Source organism: Oncorhynchus kisutch, linkage group LG3 (assembly GCF_002021735.2).
Source record: "Oncorhynchus kisutch isolate 150728-3 linkage group LG3, Okis_V2, whole genome shotgun sequence".
NCBI classification, from domain to species: Eukaryota; Metazoa; Chordata; class Actinopteri; order Salmoniformes; family Salmonidae; genus Oncorhynchus; species Oncorhynchus kisutch.
In genome coordinates, this window is record NC_034176.2 from 19,310,377 (window position 1) to 19,327,130 (window position 16,754).

Genomic DNA, 16,754 nt, shown 5'->3' on the forward strand with positions numbered 1-16,754 from the left:
GCAAAAACTATTCTGGGTGTCTCAGTAAAAGTATTGTAGGAAATACTCAGTAGGGTCTGTAGAATGTATATACTGTATGTATGGTGTCATTTCATAGGGCTCTGAATAATACAGTGTTGCTGGCCTTTTACTCAACCCATTCCATTGGCCACAATGGGAATAACTGTATATGGAATACATATTGTCTTATAGAGAAAAAAAACTATTCTGTTTTCCGCAGTAAAAGTATTGAAAGGAATTATCAGTGCGGTCTGTATAATATATAATAATATATATGATGTTATGTCACGGTGGACACTTTTATATGCCCAGCGACACTTTTTACACCACCCACTCCCTTGGTTCCAATGCAATACACTACAGGCCAATAGATTACATATTTTCTTATAGAGAGAAACATAGTTTAGGTGTCGAAGTAAAATGTACAGTACCAGTCCATAGTTTGTACACACCTACTCATTCAAGGGTTTTCTTTCTTTTTTCAAAACTATTTTCTATGTTGTAGAATAATAGTGAAGATATCAAAACTATGAAATAACACATATGGAATCATCTAGTCACCAAAAACAAATCAAAATATATTTTATATTTGAGATTCTTCAAAGTAGCCACCCTTTGCCATGATTACAGCATTGCACACTCTTGGCATTCTCTCAACCAGCTTCATGAGGTAGTCACCTGGAAATGCATTTCAATTAACAGGTGTGCCTTGTTAAATGTTAATTTGTGGAATTTCTTTCCTTCTTAATGCATTTGAGCCTATCAGTTGTGTTGTGACAAGGTATGGGTGGTATACAGAAGATAACCCTATTTGGTAAAAGAGAAATGACAATCCATCATTACTTTAAGACATGAAGGTTAGTCAATCCAGAAAATGTCAAGAACTTTGAAAGTGCAGTCGCAAAAACCATCAAGCACTATGATGAAACTGGCTCTCATGAAACTGGCTCTCCACAGGAAAGGAAGGCCCAGTTACCAATGCTGCAGAGGATAAGTTCATTTAGAGTTACCAGCCTCAGAAATTGCAGCCCAAATAAATGCTTCACAGAGTTCAAGTAACAGACACATCTCAACATCAACTGTTTAGAGGAGACTGTGTGAATCAGACCTTCATGGTTGAATTACTGCAAAGAAACCAACCAAAGGACACCAATAATAAGAAGACTTGCTTGGGCCAAGAAACACAAACAATGGACATCATAGTGGAAATGACCAGTGGAAATTTGAGATTTTTGGTTCCAACCGCCGTGTCTTTGTGAGATGCAGAGGTGAACTGATGATCTCTGCGTGTGTGGTTACCACCATGAAGCATGGAGGAGGAGGTGTGATGGTGTGGGGGTGCTTTGCTGGTGACACTGTCTGTGATTTATTTAGAATTTACTATTCACTATATAGTGGCAATATCCAGGAAATCCAAAGTTCCAAAAGCTGGGCCGAGAATTTGCTTCGACTTATGTGGAAGATGTTAAAAATATTTGTTGGTCTGATGTGATTAATAAGGTGCATCCAGATGCTGCACCTGTTAAGAGACTCACTGTTAGAACTGTTTAAGCCGCATGGACTGAGGAGGACTTGAACAACTGTATGGTTGAAAGAGAAGGAGCAAAAGGAGTGGCTAATAAGTCTGGCTGCAAATCTGACTAGCTGACTTACTGCAATTTGAGAAATGATGTGACTAAAGTCAACAAAAAGAAACAGAAACTGTATTATGAAGCCAAGCTCAATGATATATGAATGATGGAAAAAAAACTTTTATGGACAGAAGGACAAATTCAACTCCATCTTTCATCGCATCAGATGGCTTATTCATCACAAAACCATTTGATGTTGCCAATTATTACAATGATTACTTTATTGGCAAAGTGGGCAAACTTGGGCAGGAAATGCCAACAACAAACAGTGAGCCAACATATTCATGCATAATAATAATAATGAAATAAAAAAGCATTGCTTCCCACAGTTGTGTCAAGTTTGGCTGGATGCCCTTTGGGTGGTGGACCATTCTTGATACACACGGGAAACTGTTGAGCATGAAAAGCCCAGCAGCGTTGCAGTTCTTGACTCAAACAGGTGTACCCTGTTCAAAGGCACTTAAATATGTTTTTTTCCCATTCACCCTCTGAATGGCACACTTACACAATCCATGTCACAATTGTCTCAAGGCTTAAAAATCATTCTTTAATTAACCTGCCTCCTCCACTTCATCTACATTGATTGAAGTGGATTTAACAAGTGACCTCAATAAAGGATCATAGATTTCACCTGGATCCACCTGGTCAGTCTATGTCATAGAAAGGAGCAGGTGTTTAGTATACTCAGTGTAGATATTTCACCAATTCAATGGATTTATTCGACGAGGGATTGCAACGAATGAGTGTATTATAAAGTGTGTTATCGCTCACATCTACATCGGAACAAATAATAATTTTTCCTGTACGTTGTTATATTTGTACCCTATAGTGTCCAGGCACCCCCTTTTAAGCAGTTTGACCACATTAAAAGGCCAGCAACACTAAGTATTATTCAGAGCTGATTGTGGAGGGGGACCCTATGCTGTACAATGAGCTGTTGAGGGGCAGGCAGAGGGGAGGAAGGGGGTCCAGTCGGACGCTGTGCATCCCTGGAGGGTGTGGAGGAAGATGCTGTCAGTACCTGGGACGCCCTGGACCATGATCCACACTCTCACATACAAACTGGGTAAATCTGCAAGTCAGTCTGACAACCATGTACACTCACCAACTGTACCAACTAGAGAAGTAGCTAAAAGTCTTAACACTAACCTCCACACTCACCTACTGTACCAACTAGAGAAGTAGCTAAAAGTCTTAACACTAACCTCCACACTCACCTACTGTACAAACTGGAGAAGTAGCTAAAAGTCTTAACACTAACCTCCACACTCATCTACTGTACCAACTAGAGAAGTAGCTAAAAGTCTTAACACGAACCTTCACACTCACCTACTGTACCAACTAGAGAAGTAGCTAAAAGTCTTAACACTAACCTCCACACTCATCTACTGTACCAACTAGAGAAGTACTGTAGCTAAAAGTCTTAACACTAACCTCCACACTCACCTACTGTACCAACTAGAGAAGTAGCTAAAAGTCTTAACACTAACCTCCACACTCACCTACTGTACAAACTGGAGAAGTAGCTAAAAGTCTTAACACTAACCTCCACACTCATCTACTGTACCAACTAGAGAAGTAGCTAAAAGTCTTAACACGAACCTTCACACTCACCTACTGTACCAACTAGAGAGGTAGCTAAAAGTCTTAACACTAACCTCCACACTCATCTACTGTACCAACTAGAGAAGTACTGTAGCTAAAAGTCTTAACACTAACCTCCACACTCACCTACTGTACCAACTAGAGAAGTAGCTAAAAGTCCTTACACTAACCTCCACACTCACCTACTGTACCAACTAGAGAAGTAGCTAAAAGTCTTAACACTAACCTCCACACTCACCTACTGTACAAACTGGAGAAGTAGCTAAAAGTCTTAACACTAACCTCCACACTCATCTACTGTACCAACTAGAGAAGTAGCTAAAAGTCTTAACACGAACCTTCACACTCACCTACTGTACCAACTAGAGAAGTAGCTAAAAGTCTTAACACTAACCTCCACACTCATCTACTGTACCAACTAGAGAAGTACTGTAGCTAAAAGTCTTAACACTAACCTCCACACTCACCTACTGTACCAACTAGAGAAGTAGCTAAAAGTCTTAACACTAACCTCCACACTCACCTACTGTACCAACTAGAGAAGTAGCTAAAAGTCTTAACACTAACCTCCACACTCATCTACTGTACACTGAAGCTGATCCACTACAAGGCCACTACATAAGAAACCCACCATTCCATAAATGCCAAAACATGTTTTCTTCTAATAGTAGTCCTACAGGTCTAGGCGATTACTCCATCAATGTTCCGTGCAGTGGTGGTTCTGGGAGGTTGGGGGGCAGGGGGGGCCAGTGCCCCCGTGACAACAATTTGACCCCCTTGTGGCCCCCCTAAATGTGGTGTATGAAAAAAAATGTACATAACAAATTTTTGCTATCGTTCTTTTTTTACATCCGTTATTAGACAGTGGCAACGATGATGATTATGAACATGGTATTTTGCCTGCTAATGTCTGCAATGCAGTGAAGAAAACGATGACAACAATAACGTCTAATGTAACTGGCCTCTCTAACAGTACAACTGGCCCCAGCTTGGCCCCTCCAGTTAAAATGGTCTGGAACCGCGACTGGTTCTGTGCCTGTGTTGAAAAGCACAGCGATTAATCCATATATTATATCTATGTTGAAAACCCCTCCATCACTTCATAATTTATCTCCACGTTGAAAAGATTTACTATAGAGACTGGTTGAAGTTGTCTTGTGTTGCATCAGTACTTTCCCAGCATTTGAACACCACCTTTTTCATTAAAATAGCCTTAACGAGTTCTCTACTCATTCTCTATGTAAGTGGGGTTTAGGTCATCGAGTTCAAGTGACAGAGGAGTTTTCAATACAGGTAGTGTCTGTTTGACTCCTATGAGAAAGCACACAAAACCTTTTTGGGTGATATTCATTAGTGCACAATGTAGCAAAACATTTTGCAATGGAAAATGAAAATAAGCGTTTCTTATTGGACAAGCTCACATAGTCCCTCCCTGTTTCAGTCTGTTTTCTCCCGTTTGGTAATAATGAATACAACCTTGATGACACCATTCTAAACATCTCTTTCTCTGGGTCGTGTTCACTAGGACATGCAAAAGAAAATATATTAAAACTGTTTGCAATGGTGAACAAAATGAAGTGTTTCATATTGGTCCGATCCAACTAATCCCCTTGCTGTTTCAGTCAGTTTTCTTCCGTTTAGTGCCTAAATGAACACAACTCAGATGACCTGTAACCTCATTTGTGAGTCTTTTCTCCATTCAGCTGTGGACTCATTTCTTACCACGTGATGTCACTGTTTTCATGTCTAAGAGGGCACAGATCTAGGTTTTCCACTCGTTACGACAGCCACAGTAAAAAATGGCTGTATCATAAACATGTATGAAAACGTAACTTGGATTTTTGGTCTTAATTTAAGGTTAGGCATAATGTTAGCAGTGTGGTAAAGGTTAGTGTTAAAATCACATTTTAAGAAGAGAAATTGTTGAAGTTAAACAGGGTTTATGGCTTTGTGGCTGTGGTAGTGACGACCCTGATCTATACTGGTCAACTAATCTGTTGATGAATAAAGGGAATGAGTGGGTTATTACCAGGGACTTGATAGTGAGTCCAGAATCTAGCCTACTTAAAATCCGGTTTTTGGAAGAAATGACATTTTGAGCTGTGTGAATAGCATTTATGTACAAAGAAACAGGTACATACATTTATACATTGCTCAAAAAAGGGAACACTTAAACAACATAATGTAACTCCAAGTCAATCACACTTCTGTGAAATAAAACTGTTCACTTAGGAAGCAACACTGATTGACAATAAATTTCACATGCTGTTGTGCAAATGGAATAGACAACAGGTGGAAATTATAGGCAATTAGCGAGACACCCCCAATAAAGGAGTGGTTCTGCAGGTGATAACCACAGACCACTTCTCAGTTCCTATGCTTCCTGGCTGATGTTTTGGTCACTTTTGAATGCTGGCGGTGCTTTCACTCTAGTGGTAGCATGGGACGAAGTCTACAACCCACACAAGTGGCTCAGGTAGTGCAGCTCATCCAGGATGGCACATCAATGCGAGCTGTGGCAAGAAGGTTTGCTGTGTCTGTCAGCGTAGTGTCCAGAGCATGGAGGCGCTACCAGGAGACAGGCCAGTACATCAGGAGACGTGGAGGAGGCCGTAGGAGGGCAACAACCCAGCAGCAGGACCGCTACCTCCGCCTTTGTGCAAGGAGGAGCAGAAGGAGCACTGCCAGAGCCAAAATGACCTCCAGCAGGCCACAAATGTGCATGTGTCTGCTCAAACGATCAGAAACAGACTCCATGAGGGTGGTATGAGGGCCCGACGTCCACAGGTGGGGGTTGTGCTTACAGCCCAACACCGTGCAGGACGTTTGGCATTTGCCAGAGAACACCAAGATTGCCAAATTCGCTACTGGCGCCCTGTGCTCTTCACAGATGAAAGCAGGTTCACACTGAGCACATGTGACAGACGTGACAGTCTGGAGACGCTGTGGAGAACGTTCTGCTGCCTGCAACATCCTCCAGCATGACCGGTTTGGCGGTGGGTCAGTCATGGTGTGGGGTGGCATTTCTTTGGGGGGCCGCACAGCCCTCCATGTGCTTGCCAGAGGTAGCCTGACTGCCATTAGGTACCGAGATGAGATCCTCAGACCCCTTGTGAGACCATATGCTGGTGCGGTTGGCCCTGGGTTCCTCCTAATGCAAGACAATACTAGACCTCATGTGGCTGGAGTGTGTCAGCAGTTCCTGCAAGAGGAAGGCATTGATGCTATGGACTGGCCCGCCCGTTCCCCAGACCTGAATCCAATTGAGCACATCTGGGACATCATGTCTCACTCCATCCACCAACGCCACGTTGCACCACAGACTGTCCAGGAGTTGGAAGATGCTTTAGTCCAAGTCTGGGAGGAGATCCCTCAGGAGACCATCCACCACCTAATCAGGAGCATGCCCAGGCGTTGTAGGGAGGTCATACAGGCACGTGGAGGCCACACACACTACTGAGCCTCATTTTGACTTGTTTTAAGGACATTACATCTAAGTTGGATCAGCCTGGAGTGTGGTTTTCCACTTTAATTTTGAGTGTGACTCCAAATCCAGACCTCCATGGGTTGATAAATTTGATTTCCATTGATAATGTGTGATTTTGTTGTCAGCACATTCAACTATGTAAAGAAAAAAGTATTTAATAAGAATATTTCATTCACTCAGATCTAGGATGTGTTATTTTAGTGTTCCCTTCATTTTTTTGAGCAGTGTATATTGTGTGTGTGTGTGTGTGAGCAAGAGTTGATATGAACAGAGTTTGGTGTTTGGCAGCAGGAGTGGATTATGTAAGGATTAGAGTGTCTGTGTCTGTGGTGTTTTTTTCATGGAAATTGAAATGGAAGACACTGGTGTGTTTGTTTGGGTGTTGGGAAAACATGTTCTATGTACATGTTCTATGTACATGTACATACATGTGCTTGTTTTTGAATGTTGTGTTATTAATTATAATCCACACAATAATTACAATTTCCTGTTGCTGCAGGATTATTTTCCTGTTGTGGGAAACTGGTCCCCTCCCTTCCATGCACAGCCATACATGGAGGATAGACTATGAGACATGGGAGAGATGATGGCAGAGCATGGGTGAGGGGAAGAGGGGGGAGGGATGTGGGGTCATTTTTAAGAGGGAAAATGGAGGACGGCTGGGAGGCTGAAGGGGCGATGAATTAATGAAGAACCACCACATGGTGCCCAGAGGGAGACAGAGAGCGATGGATAAAGGCAAAGAGGCCTAGAGAGAGAGGACAGTATTGGGACGATATAACAGGACTTTTTCAATACTGGAGCCAAACCAACCAGTGACCCTGTTTGGTTGTGCATAACACTGCTCCCCTAGATTGCATAGTCAGTGTTTGTTTACTTTGTCAACAGCATAGATATCAATCATTGTTCAATAAACTGGTAACGTGTAGTTAGGGCTGGGTGATATATCATATTTCAAGGTATACCGGTTTTGTCATAGTTTGTTTGAGTATAAAACAATCAGAAAGGAGAAAGACCATTAAACCAATTAGAATGAATCTGTTGCCATCCTAGGGTTATGAACTAGTCATAAAACATATTTATAGCTTGTATTATTCAGAAACATAGAATACTGTCAAACACTGCCAGGCAGTCAAAACATTTGATAAATACTGTGATATGTTGATATGTAGGTTGATACATTGCGTTGTTTTCATTTCTAAAGTCCCACTCTACCTAACTTATTTCCAACCTTTAGACATACGAGATACCACACCCAGTTTCCTGGGATGGCTAACTTTAGAAATTCCTTTGTTTTCTACCCCTCTCTCTCTGTCTGTTCATGCCGTTCTGTACCATCACTCATTCATATATCTTTATTTTGACATATTCTTTATCCCTTTACACTTGTGTGTGTATAAGGTAGTAGTTTTGGAATTGTTAGGTTAGTTTAGTCATTGGTTATTACTGCATTGTCGGAACTAGAAGCACAAGCATTTCGCTACACTCGCATTAACATCTGCTAACCATGTGTATGTGACAAATACATTTGATTTGATTTCTCCCTTACCCCTCTTTCTCTCTCTGTCTGTTCATGTTTCTCCCTTACCCCTCTCTCTCTCTCTGTCTGTTCATGTTTCTCCCTTACCCCTCTCTCTCTGTCTGTTCATGTTTCTCCCTTACCCCTCTCTGTCTGTTCATGTTTCTCCCTTACCCCTCTCTCTCTGTCTGTTCATGTTTCTCCCTTACCCCTCTCTCTCTGTCTGTTCATGTTTCTCCCTTACCCCTCTCTCTCTCTGTCTGTTCATGTTTCTCCCTTACCCCTCTCTCTCTGTCTGTTCATGTTTCTCCATTACCCCTCTCTCTCTGTCTGTTCATGTTTCTCCCTTACCCCCGTCTCTGTCTGTTCATGTTTCTCCCTTACCCCTCTCTCTGTCTGTTCATGTTTCTCCATTACCCCTCTCTCTCTCTGTCTGTTCATGTTTCTCCCTTACCCCTCTCTCTCTCTGTCTGTTCATGTTTCTCCCTTACCCTCTCTCTCTCTGTCTGTTCATGTTTCTCCCTTACCCCTCTCTCTGTTTGTTCATGTTTCTCCATTACCCCTCTCTCTCTCTGTCTGTTCATGTTTCTCCCTTACCCCTCTCTCTGTCTGTTCATGTTTCTCCCTTACCCCTCTCTCTGTCTGTTCATGTTTCTCCATTACCCCTCTCTCTCTCTGTCTGTTCATGTTTCTCCCTTACCCCTCTCTCTCTCTGTCTGTTCATGTTTCTCCCTTACCCCTCTCTCTCTCTGTCTGTTCATGTTTCTCCCTTACCCCTCTCTGTCTGTTCATGTTTCTCCCTTACCCCTCTCTCTCTCTGTCTGTTCATGTTTCTCCCTTACCCCTCTCTCTCTCTGTCTGTTCATGTTTCTCCCTTACCCCTCTCTCTCTCTCTGTCTGTTCATGTTTCTCCCTTACCCCTCTCTCTCTCTCTCTGTCTGTTCATGTTTCTCCCTTACCCCTCTCTGTCTGTTCATGTTTCTCCCTTACCCCTCTCTCTCTGTCTGTTCATGTTTCTCCCTTACCCCTCTATCTCTCTGTCTGTTCATGTTTCTCCCTTACCCCTCTCTCTGTCTGTTCATGTTTCTCCCTTACCCCTCTCTCTGTCTGTTCATGTTTCTCCCTTACCCCTCTCTCTCTGTCTGTTCATGTTTCTCCCTTACCCCTCTATCTCTCTGTCTGTTCATGTTTCTCCCTTACCCCTCTCTCTCTGTCTGTTCATGTTTCTCCCTTACCCCTCTCTGTCTGTTCATGTTTCTCCCTTACCCCTCTCTCTCTGTCTGTTCATGTTTCTCCCTTACCCCTCTCTCTCTGTCTGTTCATGTTTCTCCCTTACCCCTCTATCTCTCTGTCTGTTCATGTTTCTCCCTTACCCCCCCTCTCTCTCTGTCTGTTCATGTTTCTCCCTTACCCCTCTCTCTCTGTCTGTTCATGTTTCTCCCTTACCCCTCTCTCTCTGTCTGTTCATGTTTCTCCCTTACCCCTCTATCTCTCTGTCTGTTCATGTTTCTCCCTTACCCCCCTCTCTCTCTGTCTGTTCATGTTTCTCCCTTACCCCTCTCTGTCTGTTCATGTTTCTCCCTTACCCCTCTCTCTCTGTCTGTTCATGTTTCTCCCTTACCCCTCTCTCTCTGTCTGTTCATGTTTCTCCCTTACCCCTCTATCTCTCTGTCTGTTCATGTTTCTCCCTTACCCCCCTCTCTCTCTGTCTGTTCATGTTTCTCCCTTACCCCTCTCTCTCTGTCTGTTCATGTTTCTCCCTTACCCCTCTCTCTCTGTCTGTTCATGTTTCTCCCTTACCCCTCTATCTCTCTGTCTGTTCATGTTTCTCCCTTACCCCCCTCTCTCTCTGTCTGTTCATGTTTCTCCCTTACCCCTCTCTCTCTGTCTGTTCATGTTTCTCCCTTACCCCTCTCTCTCTGTCTGTTCATGTTTCTCCCTTACCCCTCTCTCTCTGTCTGTTCATGTTTCTCCCTTACCCCTCTCTCTCTCTGTCTGTTCATGTTTCTCCCTTACCCCTCTCTCTCTGTCTGTTCATGTTTCTCCCTTACCCCTCTCTCTCTGTCTGTTCATGTTTCTCCCTTACCCGTCTCTGTCTGTTCATGTTTCTCCCTTACCCCTCTCTCTCTCTGTCTGTTCATGTTTCTCCCTTACCCCCCTCTCTCTCTGTCTGTTCATGTTTATGCCTTACCCCTCTCTCTCTCTGTCTGTTCATGTTTCTCCCTTACCCCTCTCTCTCTGTCTGTTCATGTTTCTCCCTTACCCCTCTATCTCTCTGTCTGTTCATGTTTCTCCCTTACCCCTCTCTCTGTCTGTTCATGTTTCTCCCTTACCCCTCTCTCTGTCTGTTCATGTTTCTCCCTTACCCCTCTCTCTGTCTGTTCATGTTTCTCCCTTACCCCCCTCTCTCTCTGTCTGTTCATGTTTCTCCCTTACCCCTCTATCTCTCTGTCTGTTCATGTTTCTCCCTTACCCCTCTCTCTCTCTGTCTGTTCATGTTTCTCCCTTACCCCTCTCTCTGTCTGTTCATGTTTCTCCCTTACCCCTCTCTCTGTCTGTTCATGTTTCTCCATTACCCCTCTCTCTCTCTGTCTGTTCATGTTTCTCCCTTACCCCTCTCTCTCTCTGTCTGTTCATGTTTCTCCCTTACCCCTCTCTCTCTCTGTCTGTTCATGTTTCTCCCTTACCCCTCTCTGTCTGTTCATGTTTCTCCCTTACCCCTCTCTCTCTCTGTCTGTTCATGTTTCTCCATTACCCCTCTCTCTCTCTCTGTCTGTTCATGTTTCTCCCTTACCCCTCTCTCTCTCTGTCTGTTCATGTTTCTCCCTTACCCCTCTCTCTCTCTGTCTGTTCATGTTTCTCCCTTACCCCTCTCTCTCTCTGTTCATGTTTCTCCATTACCCCTCTCTCTCTCTGTCTGTTCATGTTTCTCCCTTACCCCTCTCTGTCTGTTCATGTTTCTCCATTACCCCTCTCTCTGTCTGTTCATGTTTCTCCCTTACTGTCGTTCTCCCTTTCTGTCGTTCTCCCTCTTTCTGTCATTCTCCCTCTATCTGTTTCTCTGTTATTCTCTCTGCCTCTTTCTCCCTTTATCTGTCTCCCTCCATCTTTCTATCTTAAGTCCACCTGCATTCCATCTAAAAAAGTTTGTAACAGTTCGGGCATATATTATGATGAACTTTTGTTCGTTTTGGTCTTTGGCATAGTTTTTTCCCGCTGTTTGTGCACAAGCTGAAGTCGGTAGCTGAGGTCAGCCCCTTCGTTGGTTATAGGTCAACAGTAGGGATTCTTCAATTAAGTGTTTGTTGTCATTCAACGAGAGATTAATCATTTTCATGCACATTTTTTCACTTGAGAAATACTGCACCAAATATCTTAGTTAGATGTAAAATTGCCGACTAAGATCTCCTTGGCAAAAATGTCAAAATTAATGACAGATTTCTGGAGTTATCTTAGATTAATTCAGACTATTTTGAGGCAATGGTGTCTCACGATGAACAAACAGTTCTATTGCAGCTTTTTTCTAGTATTTCAAGCGAATGTATTTTAAGGGAGTATGCGAGCACACTCGTTCACTTCACCTAGACGAGTTCGGCTAGTCGCTAGCCAGCATGCTGATGCCTTTATTACTCATCTCTCCACCTTTCTCCCTTACCCCTCTCTGTGTCCTTCTCCTTTACCCCTCTCTGTGTCTTTCTCCTTTACCCCTCTCTGTGTCCTTCTCCTTTACCCCTCTCTGTGTCCTTCTCCTTTACCCCTCTCTGTGTCCTTCTCCTTTACCCCTCTCTGTGTCCTTCTCCTTTACCCCTCTCTGTGTCCTTCTCCTTTACCCCTCTCTGTGTCCTTCTCCTTTACCCCTCTCTGTGTCCTACTCCTTTACCCCTCTCTGTGTCCTTCTCCTTTACCCCTCTCTGTGTCTTTCTCCCTTACCCCTCTCTGTGTCCTTCTCCTTTACCCCTCTCTGTGTCCTTCTCCTTTACCCCTCTGTGTCCTTCTCCTTTACCCCTCTCTGTGTCTTTCTCCTTTACCCCTCTCTGTGTCCTTCTCCTTTACCCCTCTCTGTGTCTTTCTCCTTTACCCCTCTCTGTGTCCTTCTCCTTTACCCCTCTCTGTGTCCTTCTCCTTTACCCCTCTCTGTGTCCTTCTCCTTTACCCCTCTCTGTGTCCTTCTCCTTTACACCTCTCTGTGTCCTTCTCCTTTACCCCTCTCTGTGTCCTTCTCCTTTACCCCTCTGTGTCCTTCTCCCTTACCCCTCTCTGTGTCCTTCTCCTTTACCCCTCTCTGTGTCCTTCTCCTTTACTCCTCTGTGTCCTTCTCCCTTACCCCTCTCTGTGTCCTTCTCCTTTACCCCTCTCTGTGTCCTTCTCCTTTACCCCTCTCTGTGTCCTTCTCCTTTACCCCTCTCTGTGTCCTTCTCCTTTACCCCTCTGTGTCCATCTCCTTTACCCCTCTCTGTGTCCTTCTCCTTTACCCCTCTGTGTCCTTCTCCTTTACCCCTCTGTGTCCTTCTCCTTTACCCCTCTCTGTGTCCTTCTCCTTTACCCCTCTATGTCCTTCTCCTTTACCCCTCTGTGTCCTTCTCCTTTACCCTCTGTGTCCTTCTCCTTTACCCCTCTCTGTGTCCTTCTCCTTTACCCCTCTGTGTCCTTCTCCTTTACCCCTCTGTGTCCTTCTCCTTTACCCCTCTCTGTGTCCTTCTCCTTTACCCCTCTCTGTGTCCTTCTCCTTTACCCCTCTCTGTGTCCTTCTCCTTTACCCCTCTGTGTCCTTCTCCTTACCCCTCTGTGTCCTTCTCCTTTACCCCTCTGTGTCCTTCTCCTTACCCCTCTCTGTGTCCTTCTCCTTTACCCCTCTCTGTGTCCTTCTCCTTTACCCCTCTCTGTGTCCTTCTCCTTTACCCCTCTCTGTGTCCCTCTCCTTTACCCCTCTCTGTGTCCTTCTCCTTTACCCCTCTCTGTGTCCTTCTCCTTTACCCCTCTGTGTCCATCTCCTTTACCCCTCTCTGTGTCCTTCTCCTTTACCCCTCTCTGTGTCCTTCTCCTTTACCCCTCTGTGTCCTTCTCCCTTACCCCTCTCTGTGTCCTTCTCCTTTACCACTCTCTGTGTCCTTCTCCTTTACCCCTCTGTGTCCTTCTCCCTTACCCCTCTCTGTGTCCTTCTCCTTTACCCCTCTCTGTGTCCTTCTCCCTTACCCCTCTCTGTGTCCTTCTCCTTTACCCCTCTGTGTCCTTCTCCTTTACCCCTCTCTGTGTCCTTCTCCTTTACCCCTCTCTGTGTCCTTCTCCTTTACCCCTCTGTGTTCTTCTCCTTTACCCCTCTCTGTGTCCTTCTCCTTTACCCCTCTCTGTGTCCTTCTCCTTTACCCCTCTCTGTGTCTTTCTCCCTTACCCCTCTTTTTCTCTCGCTGTCTTTCTCCCACTCTCTGTCTATCTATTTTTCTCCCATACTCGCCTCTCTACTAGTTTCTAATTTGTGGATGCCTAATGAAATCCCCACTGAAATGGACAATTGTTGCTTTGCGAATATTTATAGAATTGAATAATCAGCCCTGTTGTGTTTGTCTGCACTCCCCTTTTAAATAATGAATGAGTTTGAAGCAGTGGGAGAACGGAATGCTGTAGAGACACAGAACCACTGGTAAAGAATCAAGAGTTGATTATTTCAGTGTAGGAAATATGATGAACTGCAACAGTAACCTGCAGATTATTAGACATTATAAAGGCTTATAGTGCTTATAACATGTTATAACACATTATACCTGCAGGCTTTAAAAGGGCAATCCTCTGTTCAAGCAACCACAAAGGTTTTACCCTATCCAGTGTTGGTTCAGTCAAAAACATCACACCCTGACCTTAGAGAGCTTTGTATGTCTCTATTTTGGTTTGGTCAGTGCCTTAAACCGCTACTTTGAATCTCAAATCTAAAATACAATTGGATTTGTTTAACACTTTTTTGGTTACTAAATAATTCCATATGTATTTCATGGTTTTCATGTCTTCACTATTATCTTCACTATTATTCAAACATGTTGAATTCGTCAGTGTGTCCAAACTTTTCACTGGTACTGTAGGTTCCGGTACTCATTTTGGGTGCCAGTACTGTTTATATTTAGGTGCAGAAGCTCCACAATACTTTTTAGCAGGAACAGGAGTTCAATCGGTACCAGATTTTAGGTGCCGGTACTCAGCTCCAGTGTGCTTCTGCCCAAGTCAAGCACTGTTCAGCAATATGTTTCTATTTCACACCGTGGCGCGGTGCTTAGCCTACTTAGGCCTATGGAAAGGAGAGTGTTGATGATAAGATTGTTCAAATACAGTAACTACTGTCATTTCATCAGACTTGTCTATACATAACTATTAACAGTGTAGCAAAAAAATGGTTCTGTGTGGCTCAGTTGGTAGAGCATGGCGCAGGGTAGTGGGTTTGATTCCCACGGGTGTCACACCCTGGCCTAACCAAAATAGAGAATAAAAGCCTCTCTATGGCCAGGGTGTGACACCCGTGGGAATCAAACTAGGGTGGGCATTCTAGTTTCTTTATTTCTATGTTTTCTGTTTCGGCTGGGTATGGTTCTCAATCAGGTACAGCTGTCTATTGTTGTCTCTGATTGGGAATCATACTTAGGTAGCCTGTTTTTCCACCTTAGTTGTGGGTAGTTGTCTTTGTTAGTAGCCTGTATAGCCCTAGTAAGCGCCACGGTCGTTTATGTTATTTCTTGTTTTGTTGGAGACATTTATAATAAAGAGAAAATGTACGCTCACCACGCTGCACCTTGGTCCGGTCATTTCCACAATGACGACGGTCGTGACAGAACTACCCACCACCAAAGGACCAAACAGTGTGGCCAAGAGGAGCAGGGATCCTGGGCCCGGGAGTGGATGACCTCATGGACATGGGAGGAGGTTATGGCAGGGGACAAGACCCTACCATGGAAACAGGTGGAAACAGCAAGGGGGGAACGGCGGCAATACCAGGAGTCACAGCAACCAGGCAAGACCGGGAGGCCACTCCAAACAATTTTTTTGGGGGGGGACACATGGGGAGTGTGGCAGTCAGGATTCAGACCTGAGCCAACTCCTCGTGCTTACCGTAGGGAGCGTGGCACTGGTCAGGCACCGTGTTATGCGGTGGAGCACATGGTGTCTCCAGTGCGCGTTCACAGCCCAGTGCGCTACATTCCAGCTCCCCGCATTTGCCGGGCTAGAGTGGGCATCCAGCCAGGACAGATGGTGCCGGCTCAGCGCATCTGGCCTCTGGTGCGTCTCTTCGGCCCAGGATATCCTGCGCCGTCTCTGCGCACTGTGTCTCCGGCGCGTCTCCACAGCCCAGTGCGTCCTGTGCCAGCGCCCCGCATTTGCCGGGCGAAGGTAACCATGCAGCCAGGACAAGTTGTGCAGGCTCTACGCTCGAGAACTCCACTGCGCCTCCACGGCCCAGTGTATCTGGTGCCTACTCCAAGATCCAAGCCTCCAGTATGTCTCCCCAGCCTGGTGAGTCCTGTGCCTGCTCCCAGAACCAGGCCTCCTGTATGTCTTCCCAGCCTGGTGAGTCCTGTGCCTGTGCCTGCTCCCAGAACCAGGCCTCCTGTATGTCTCACTCCAGTGATGATCCGTGGCACGAAGCCTCCAGCGAAGGCCTCCAGCCCGGGGCCTCCGGCGACGGCCCCCAGTCCAGGGCCTGCGGCGAGGGCCCCCAGTCCGGGGCCTGCGGCGAGGGTCTCCAGTCCAGAGGCGCCACCAAAGTGGGGGGAGCCAGAGGTGGAGCGAGGTCTGCATCCCGCACCGGAGCCTCCACCGAAGTAGATGCCCACCCGGACCCTCCCCTATAGAGTCAGGTTTTGCGCCCGGAGTTCGCACCTTTGGGGGGGGGGGGGGGACTGTCACGCCCGGTGTGACTATGGTGGGCATGCTAGTTTCTTTATTTCTATGTTTTCTGTTTTGGCCGGATATGGTTCTTAGTCAGGGACAGCTGTCTATCGTTGTCTCTGATTGGGAATCATACTTAGGCAGCCTGTTTTTTCACCTTAGTTGTGGGTAGTTGTCTTTGTTATAGTGGCCTGTGTAGCCCTAGTAAGCTTCACGTTCATTTATGTTTCTTGTTTTGTTGGCGACATTTATAATAAACAGAAAATGTACACTCACCACGATCAAATCAAATTTATTTATATAGCCCTTCGTACATCAGCTGATATCTCAAAGTGCTGTACAGAAACCCAGCCTAAAACCACAAACAGCAAGCAATGCAGGTGTAAAAGCACGGTGGCTAGGAAAAACTCCCTAGAAAGGCCAAAACCTAGGAAGAAACCTAGAGAGGAACCAGGCTATGTGGGGTGGCCAGTACTCTTCTGGCTGTGCCGGGTAGAGATTATAACAGAACATGGCCAAGATGTTCAAATGTTCATAAATGACCAGCATGGTCAAATAATAATAATCACAGGCAGAACAGTTGAAACTGGAGCAGCAGCACGGCCAGGTGGACTGCGGACAGCAAGGAGTCATCATGTCAGGTAGT